This window comes from Salmo salar, chromosome 08 (genome assembly GCF_965601325.2).
Source record: "Salmo salar chromosome 08, fSalSal1, whole genome shotgun sequence".
In the NCBI taxonomy this organism is placed as follows: domain Eukaryota; kingdom Metazoa; phylum Chordata; class Actinopteri; order Salmoniformes; family Salmonidae; genus Salmo; species Salmo salar.
In genome coordinates, this window is record NC_138298.1 from 2,727,501 (window position 1) to 2,734,846 (window position 7,346).

The 7,346-nt window shown below is 40.4% G+C and overlaps 5 non-coding genes across 5 annotated transcripts in view; all 5 read left to right on the top strand.

Moving 5' to 3' along the window:
• LOC145852426 (5S ribosomal RNA) overlaps positions 1-17 on the top strand; it is a 119-nt gene extending 102 nt beyond the window's left edge. Inside the window, exon 1 of the ribosomal RNA XR_014374281.1 lies at positions 1-17. This exon is cut by the window's left edge and continues 102 nt beyond it. This is a non-coding gene — a ribosomal RNA (5S ribosomal RNA).
• A 139-nt stretch (positions 18-156) lies between these two features.
• LOC145851846 (5S ribosomal RNA) lies at positions 157-275 on the top strand. The gene has a single exon (XR_014373699.1). It is a non-coding gene; the product is annotated as a 5S ribosomal RNA (ribosomal RNA).
• A 409-nt stretch (positions 276-684) lies between these two features.
• On the top strand, positions 685-803 carry LOC145885558 (5S ribosomal RNA). Its single transcript, XR_014397141.1, has one exon. It is a non-coding gene; the product is annotated as a 5S ribosomal RNA (ribosomal RNA).
• A 139-nt stretch (positions 804-942) lies between these two features.
• LOC145881598 (5S ribosomal RNA) lies at positions 943-1,061 on the top strand. Its single transcript, XR_014393171.1, has one exon. It is a non-coding gene; the product is annotated as a 5S ribosomal RNA (ribosomal RNA).
• A 139-nt stretch (positions 1,062-1,200) lies between these two features.
• Positions 1,201-1,319, top strand: LOC123741235 (5S ribosomal RNA). The gene has a single exon (XR_014372904.1). It is a non-coding gene; the product is annotated as a 5S ribosomal RNA (ribosomal RNA).
• Positions 1,320-7,346: the final 6,027 nt, after the last annotated feature.

The window sequence follows — 7,346 nt, forward strand, 5'->3', positions numbered from 1 at the left end:
ACCAGGTGCTGTAAGCATTTTGTCCACGAGGGTGTGCTCTTGCACTATTTCATCAGCAACACTGCCTTGTAGTAAGCATTTAATGATGAATTGACTAAATGTCTGTTTTATCAGACTCACTTTGACTATATATGTTGTAGCAAGAGATTGTTTCTCGCTTACGGCCATACCAGCCTGGGTACGCCCGATCTCGTCTGATCTCGGAAGCTAAGCAGGGTCAGGCCTTGTTAGTACTTGGATGGGAGACCGCCTGGGAATACCAGGTGCTGTAAGCATTTTGTCCACGAGGGTGTGCTCTTGCACTATTTCATCAGCAACACTGCCTTGTAGTAAGTGTTTAATGATGAATTGACTAAATGCAGCTTCCTGCCTTTTTAATAGGATCAAATTTCCTTGTGTTTTCAATTAGCATCTGCCTTGTATTTATAAGACAAACAAGAATATTGTTGCTGAATGCAGCTTGTGTGTGCTTTCTGCTCCTTTGCCCTGTTCAAATGATGAAAGGAAATAAAGTTTGTATTTTATCCAAGTACCTGTGCTAAAAAGTGATGGGAACAGTGTTTGAAATTTTTTCTACTTTTTCAGTGACACAAAGTTCAAGCTGCTTATCTAATTGGTGAAAATGCAATGTCTGTTTATCAGACTCACTTTGACTATATATGTTGTAGCAAGAGATTGTTTCTCGCTTACGGCCATACCAGCCTGGGTACGCCTGATCTCGTCTGATCTCGGAAGCTAAGCAGGGTCGGGCCTGGTTAGTACTTGGATGGGAGACCGCCTGGGAATACCAGGTGTTGTAAGCATTTTGTCCACGAGGGTGTGCTCTTGCACTATTTCATCAGCAACACTGCCTTGTAGTAAGCATTTAATGATGAATTTACTAAATGTCTGTTTTATCAGACTCACTTTGACTATATATGTTGTAGCAAGAGATTGTTTCTCGCTTACGGCCATACCAGCCTGGGTGCGCCCGATCTCGTCTGATCTCGGAAGCTAAGCAGGGTCGGGCCTGGTTAGTACTTGGATGGGAGACCGCCTGGGAATACCAGGTGCTGTAAGCATTTTGTCCACGAGGTTGTGCTCTTGCACTATTTCATCAGCAACACTGCCTTGTAGTAAGCATTTAATGATGAATTGACTAAATGTCTGTTTTATCAGACTCACTTTGACTATATATGTTGTAGCAAGAGATTGTTTCTCGCTTACGGCCATATCAGCCTGGGTACGCCCGATCTCGTCTGATCTCGGAAGCTAAGCAGGGTCGGGCCTGGTTAGTACTTGGATGGGAGACCGCCTGGTAATACCAGGTGCTGTAAGCATTTTGTCCACGAGGGTGTGCTCTTGCACTATTTCATCAGCAACACTGCCTTGTAGTAAGCATTTAATGATGAATTGACTAAATGCAGCTTCCTGCCTTTTTAATAGGATCAAATTTCCTTGTGTTTTCAATTAGCATCTGCCTTGTATTTATAAGACAAACAAGAATATTGTTGCTGAATGCAGCTTGTGTGTGCTTTGTGCTCCTTTGCCCTGTTCAAATGATGAAAGGAAATAAAGTTTGTATTTTATCCAACTACCTGTGCTAAAAAGTGATGGGAACAGTGTTTGTAATTTCTTCTACTTTTTCAGTGACACAAAGTTCAAGCTGCTTATCTAATTGGTGAAAATGCAATGTCTGTTTATCAGACTCACTTTGACTATATATGTTGTAGCAAGAGATTGTTTCTCGCTTACGGCCATACCAGCCTGGGGGCGCTAATCCTTGATTGGAGAAGTGACGACAGGTGCGAGTAATTGAGCTGTGAGTGTTTGCTTGAGAGTGTTTGCTCGAGAGCTATTTTCGTTTATTTTTTGGATTTTGCAATATAATTTATTGTTTTTTCATTTGGATAGTTTTTAGTTTTGTTTAGTTTCCCCCCCCCTGCAGTTTTGCTGCCTGGGGGAGGTTTTTTCGCTTTCATTTTTGATTTACAATGACGGACAACATGGCAACGACAAACGGAACGGACAAAGACAACGAAAATGCGCAACGGAAGGAAAACGAAAATAAAGAAGGAATGAAATATGGCAAAGAATACACGGTGGCAATTGAGTTGGTGGGAGAAGAAAAGATGACGACGATGGAATTACTGCGAGCAATTAAGGAGATGTGTGGAGAGGTGGTGGGATGCCGAATGAAAGGCGAGAAGAAGTATGAAATTACGATGAAAAACGGAAAAGGTAAAGAACGGCTAATGGACGGTTTACGGATAAAGGACACCAGGATTCTGGCGAGAGATGTGAATGTAAATGAATTGGTGGTGTCTTTTATGAATCTCCCGGTATACATCGAAGACAAAGTTATACTGGACAAGCTGAGTAGCTGGGGAGTAACGGCCGTCTCGGAGATAAGGAGGAGAGTTTGGCCTGGAACGGAGGTGGTTGACGGAACACGGTTTTGTAAAGTTAAATTTACGGAAAAAGTAAAATCATTGCCATATTCCACAAAAATTGAGACGCTGGAGGGAGCTGAATACTTCAGGGTGATCCATGACAAGAAGGTCAGAGTTTGTCGATTGTGCATACAACCTGGGCACATAGTTAAAGATTGCCCTGAATTCAAGTGTTTCAAGTGCGGCAATCAAGGCCATTATGCGAGAGAGTGTGTCGGAGAGAAGGAAAGGAATGTTTGTGGAAGATGCAGAAAGAGATTGGCGGAGTGCAACTGTGGAGAAGTTATGACTGAAGAGGGGAGTCAATTACTATTCGAGGAAGCAGTTGTATCGTCGCAAGAAGGAGAAGAAGATGGAGGAGAGGACGTGGTGGAAGGTGGAGAGACGGAGGAAGGAAGAAGGGAGAAGAAGGAAGACCAGAAGATTAACGAAATTGGGAGCAGTATGGATTCGGAAATAAGAAGATGGAGTTTTCAGGAGGAGAGGGGAAGTGGACTGGGGGGAAGCACGGGGGACTCACGGGTTTTGGGGGAAAGCACAGCACAAACAAGTACCTCGGGGGGTGAAGAAATGGAGAGGGTTTTAAGTTTAATGACAATAACAGAGACGGGTATGAACACGGGGAGCACAACGACGACTACACATGAGACGGAGATGAACATTCCAGAAACGGCGAGGAACACGGGGAGCACAACGAACATTCCAGAATCGGCGATGAACACGGGGAGCACAACGAACATTCCAGAAACGGCGATGAACACGGGGAGCAAAACGGACGAGGGTATAAAGAAGAAAAGTTGGCTGGATGAAATGGACTTGGAGGAGATATCGGACTCGGATGATGGGGAAAAGTTTGAAAGAATGAGAGGAAGATACAGGAAGAGGAAAGCAGCGGAGGGGGGGAGAGAAAGGGTGGAAGAGGAAAGAAACTGGATAAAGGGTAGAGGATAATGAAATTATATTTTATAATTTTATTATTTATTAGTTTTGTCAAAATAATGTCGATAAATGCAAATGGTGTGAGAACAATAGGAAAATTTAATAGAATACTACAAATGAGGGATTCTTATATTTTATGTATTCAAGAGACTCACTGGGATAATATGTGTGTTTTAGAAGTACGAAAAATATGGAGGGATTTTATGTATGTAAACAATGGCAGGGGGAATTCATGTGGGGTTGCAATTTTATTAACCTGTTAGGGCTAGGGGGCAGCATTTGCACGGCTGGATAAAAAAAATGTACCCGATTTAATCTGGTTACTAATCCTACCCAGTAACTAGAATATGCATATACTTATTATATATGGATAGAAAACACTCTAAAGTTTCTAAAACTGTTTGAATGGTGTCTGTGAGTATAACAGAACTCATTTGGCAGGCAAAACCCTGAGACATTTTCTGACAGGAAGTGGATACCTGATGTGTTGTATTGACTTTAAACCTATCCCATTGAAAAACACAGGGGTTTAGGAATATTTTGGCACTTCCTATTGCTTCCACTAGATGTCTCCAGCCTTTACAAAGTGTTTTGAGTCTTCTGGAGGGAGATCTGACCGAACAAGAGCCATGGAACGATGATGTCCCATTAGACACCTGGCGCGCGAGTTCATGTTGGGTACCCTCGTTCCAATACGTTATAAAAGAGTATGCATTCGTCCACCTTGAATATTATTCATGTTCTGGTTAAAAAAGGCCCTAATGATTTATGCTATACAACGTTTGACATGTTTGAACGAACGTAAATATATTTTTTCCCCTCGTTCATGACGAGAAGTCCGGCTGGCTTAGATCATGTGCTAACAAGACGGAGATTTTTGGACATAAATGATGAGCTTTTTTGAACAAAACTACATTCGTTATGGACCTGTGATACCTGGAAGTGACATCTGATGAAGAGAATCAAAGGTAATGGATTATTTACATAGTATTTTCGATTTTAGATCTCCCCAACATGACGTCTAGTCTGTATCGCAACGCGTATTTTTCTGGGCGCAGTGCTCAGATTATTGCAAAGTGTGATTTCCCAGTAAGGTTATTTTTAAATCTGGCAAGTTGATTGCGTTCAAGAGATGTAAATCTATAATTCTTTAAATGACAATATAATATTTTACCAATGTTTTCTAATTTTAATTATTTAATTTGTGACGCTGACTTGAATGCCGGTTATTGGAGGGAAACGATTTCCTCAACATCAATGCCATAGTAAAACGCTGTTTTTGGATATAAATATGAACTTGATAGAACTAAAAATGCATGCATTGTCTAACATAATGTCCTAGGAGTGTCATCTGATGGAGATTGTAAAAGGTTAGTGCATCATTTTAGCTGGTTTTATGGTTTTGGTGACCCTGTCTTTGACTTGACAAAACATTACACACAACTCTTGTAAATGTACTGTCCTAACATACTCTAAATGTATGCTTTCGCCGTAAAACCTTTTTGAAATCGTAAAACGTGGTTAGATTAAGGAGATGTTTATCTTTCAAAGGGTGTAAAATAGTTGTATGTTTGAAAAATTTGAATTTTGACATTTATTTGGATTCAAATTTGCCGCTCTTGAAATGCACCTGCTGTTGATGGAGTGCACCACGGGTGGCACGCTAGCGTCCCACCTAGCCCATAGAGGTTAATGACATGTTAACCACTATGCTCTAGGTAATGACTTACATGGAAAGTGAAATGTACAGCTCCACTTGTCAATAGCACCACTACACTAACACTATAGCCATGGTTTATAATGCTGTTGAATGCCAGTAAAAATAAATTATGCTCAAGCAACTGTCAAGTGCTACCACTGTCATTTATTGATAAAAGAGGTCCACATCACCATATTACCAAATTAATGCAATATAACATTTCAACTGTTAGGATTATAACATATCCCCCATACTTTCACCGAGCAGTGTCAGATTCAGTGAGACCAATCCCGGGTCCATCATCCTCACACCTTCAGTCTTCAGTACACTGAGACCCAGGGAATGTAGTCTGGCGCCAGTGTTCACGTTGTATCCGGTACAGACCACAGGACAGGCTGTGTAGTAAGGACGATCTACCAGGGCTGTTCCAGGGCCATCCATGTATCGTCCAGATGCACAGTTCAACAAGATCTGTAGACCTGCCTTGTATTGTGATCCACTGGCTGTTAGAGACTGAGTAGACGTTGTCTTCCAGTTAAACACCACAGAGAACACTGAGACGTCAGGCTTTCCTTTTCCGTAGTAGCACACTAGAGTGATAGGCAGACATGTACCATCAAGTTTATACACTTGGTATGGTTTCATCAATGTCATCCAGTAAGTAACTTTCCAGGTGTCAAATTTCCTACAAATGTTCCTGTAGCAATAACCTTTCTCTACCCCAATGAGGTCAGGCATAGAGTGGTCACTCCAACAACCTTGGATAGAGCGGGCCACTCTAGATCTCCCTTGTAATCCGGGTCTGTCAAACTCAAGGCCTCCATTCACAACCCTGTCTTCTCCGTCAAACGCAGGTCCCCCATCCATACCCCGATATTCTCCATTAACATTTTTCAGCAAGTTGCAATCATGAAATACAGAAATAAACAGTTTCTCAAAAACAAGGTCACTCTGTAAGTACCATGTTTGTTGAACTGCTTAATCAGGATGATAAGAACACTGTTGACACTTTTCAGCAAGTTGCAATGATGTAATAAAGAAATAAACAGTTTCTCAAAAACAAGGTCACTCTGAAAGTACCAGTTTGCTGTACTGTTTAAACTCAATGAAAGGAACCCTGTTAACACTTTTCAGCAAGTTGCAATCATGAAATACAGAAATAAACAGTTTCTCAAAAACAAGGTCACTCTGAAAGTACCATTTTGCTGAACTGTTTAAGCTCGATGAAAGGAACCCTGTTAACACTTTTCAGCAAGTTGCAATCATAAAATACAGAAATAAACAGTTTTTCAAAAATAAGGTCTAAGTCATGTTTGAGTCACTCTGTAAGTACCATTTTGCTGTACTGTTTAAGCTCGATGAAAGGAACATTGTTGACACTTTTCAGCAAGTTGCAATCATGAAATACAGATATAAATAGTTTTTCACAAACAAGGTCTAAATCATGTTTGATGCACTCTGTAAGAACCATTTTTTGCTGTAATTGCTTAATCAGGATGATAGGAACACTGTTGACACTTTTCAGCAAGTTGCAATCATGTAATACAGAAATAAACCGTTTCTCAAAAACAAGGTCACTCTGTAAGTACCATGTTTGTTGAACTGCTTAATCAGGATGATAAGAACACTGTTGACACTTTTCAGCAAGTTGCAATGATGTAATAAAGAAATAAACAATTTCTCAAAACAAGGTCACTCTGAAAGTACCATTTTGCTGTACTGTTTAAACTCAATGAAAGGAACCCTGTTAACACTTTTCAGCAAGTTGCAATCATGAAATACAGAAATAAACAGTTTCTCAAAAACAAGGTCACTCTGAAAGTACCATTTTGCTGTACTGTTTAAGCTCGATGAAAGGAACCCTGTTAACACTTTTCAGCAAGTTGCAATCATGAAATACAGAAATAAACAGTTTTTCAAAAACAAGGTCTAAGTCATGTTTGAGTCACTCTAAGTACCATTTTGCTGTACTGTTTAAGCTCGATGAAAGGAACATTGTTGACACTTTTCAGCAAGTTGCAATCATGAAATAAAGATATAAATAGTTTTTCACAAACAAGGTCTAAATCATGTTTGATGCACTCTGTAAGAACCATTTTTTGCTGTATTGCTTAATCAGGATGATAGGAACACTGTTGACACTTTTCAGCAAGTTGCAATCATGTAATACAGAAATAAACAGTTTCTCAAAAACAAGGTCACTCTGAAAGTACCATGTTTGCTGTACTGTTTAAGCTCGATGAAAGGAACCCTGTTAAGGTCAAGTCTCCCATCCA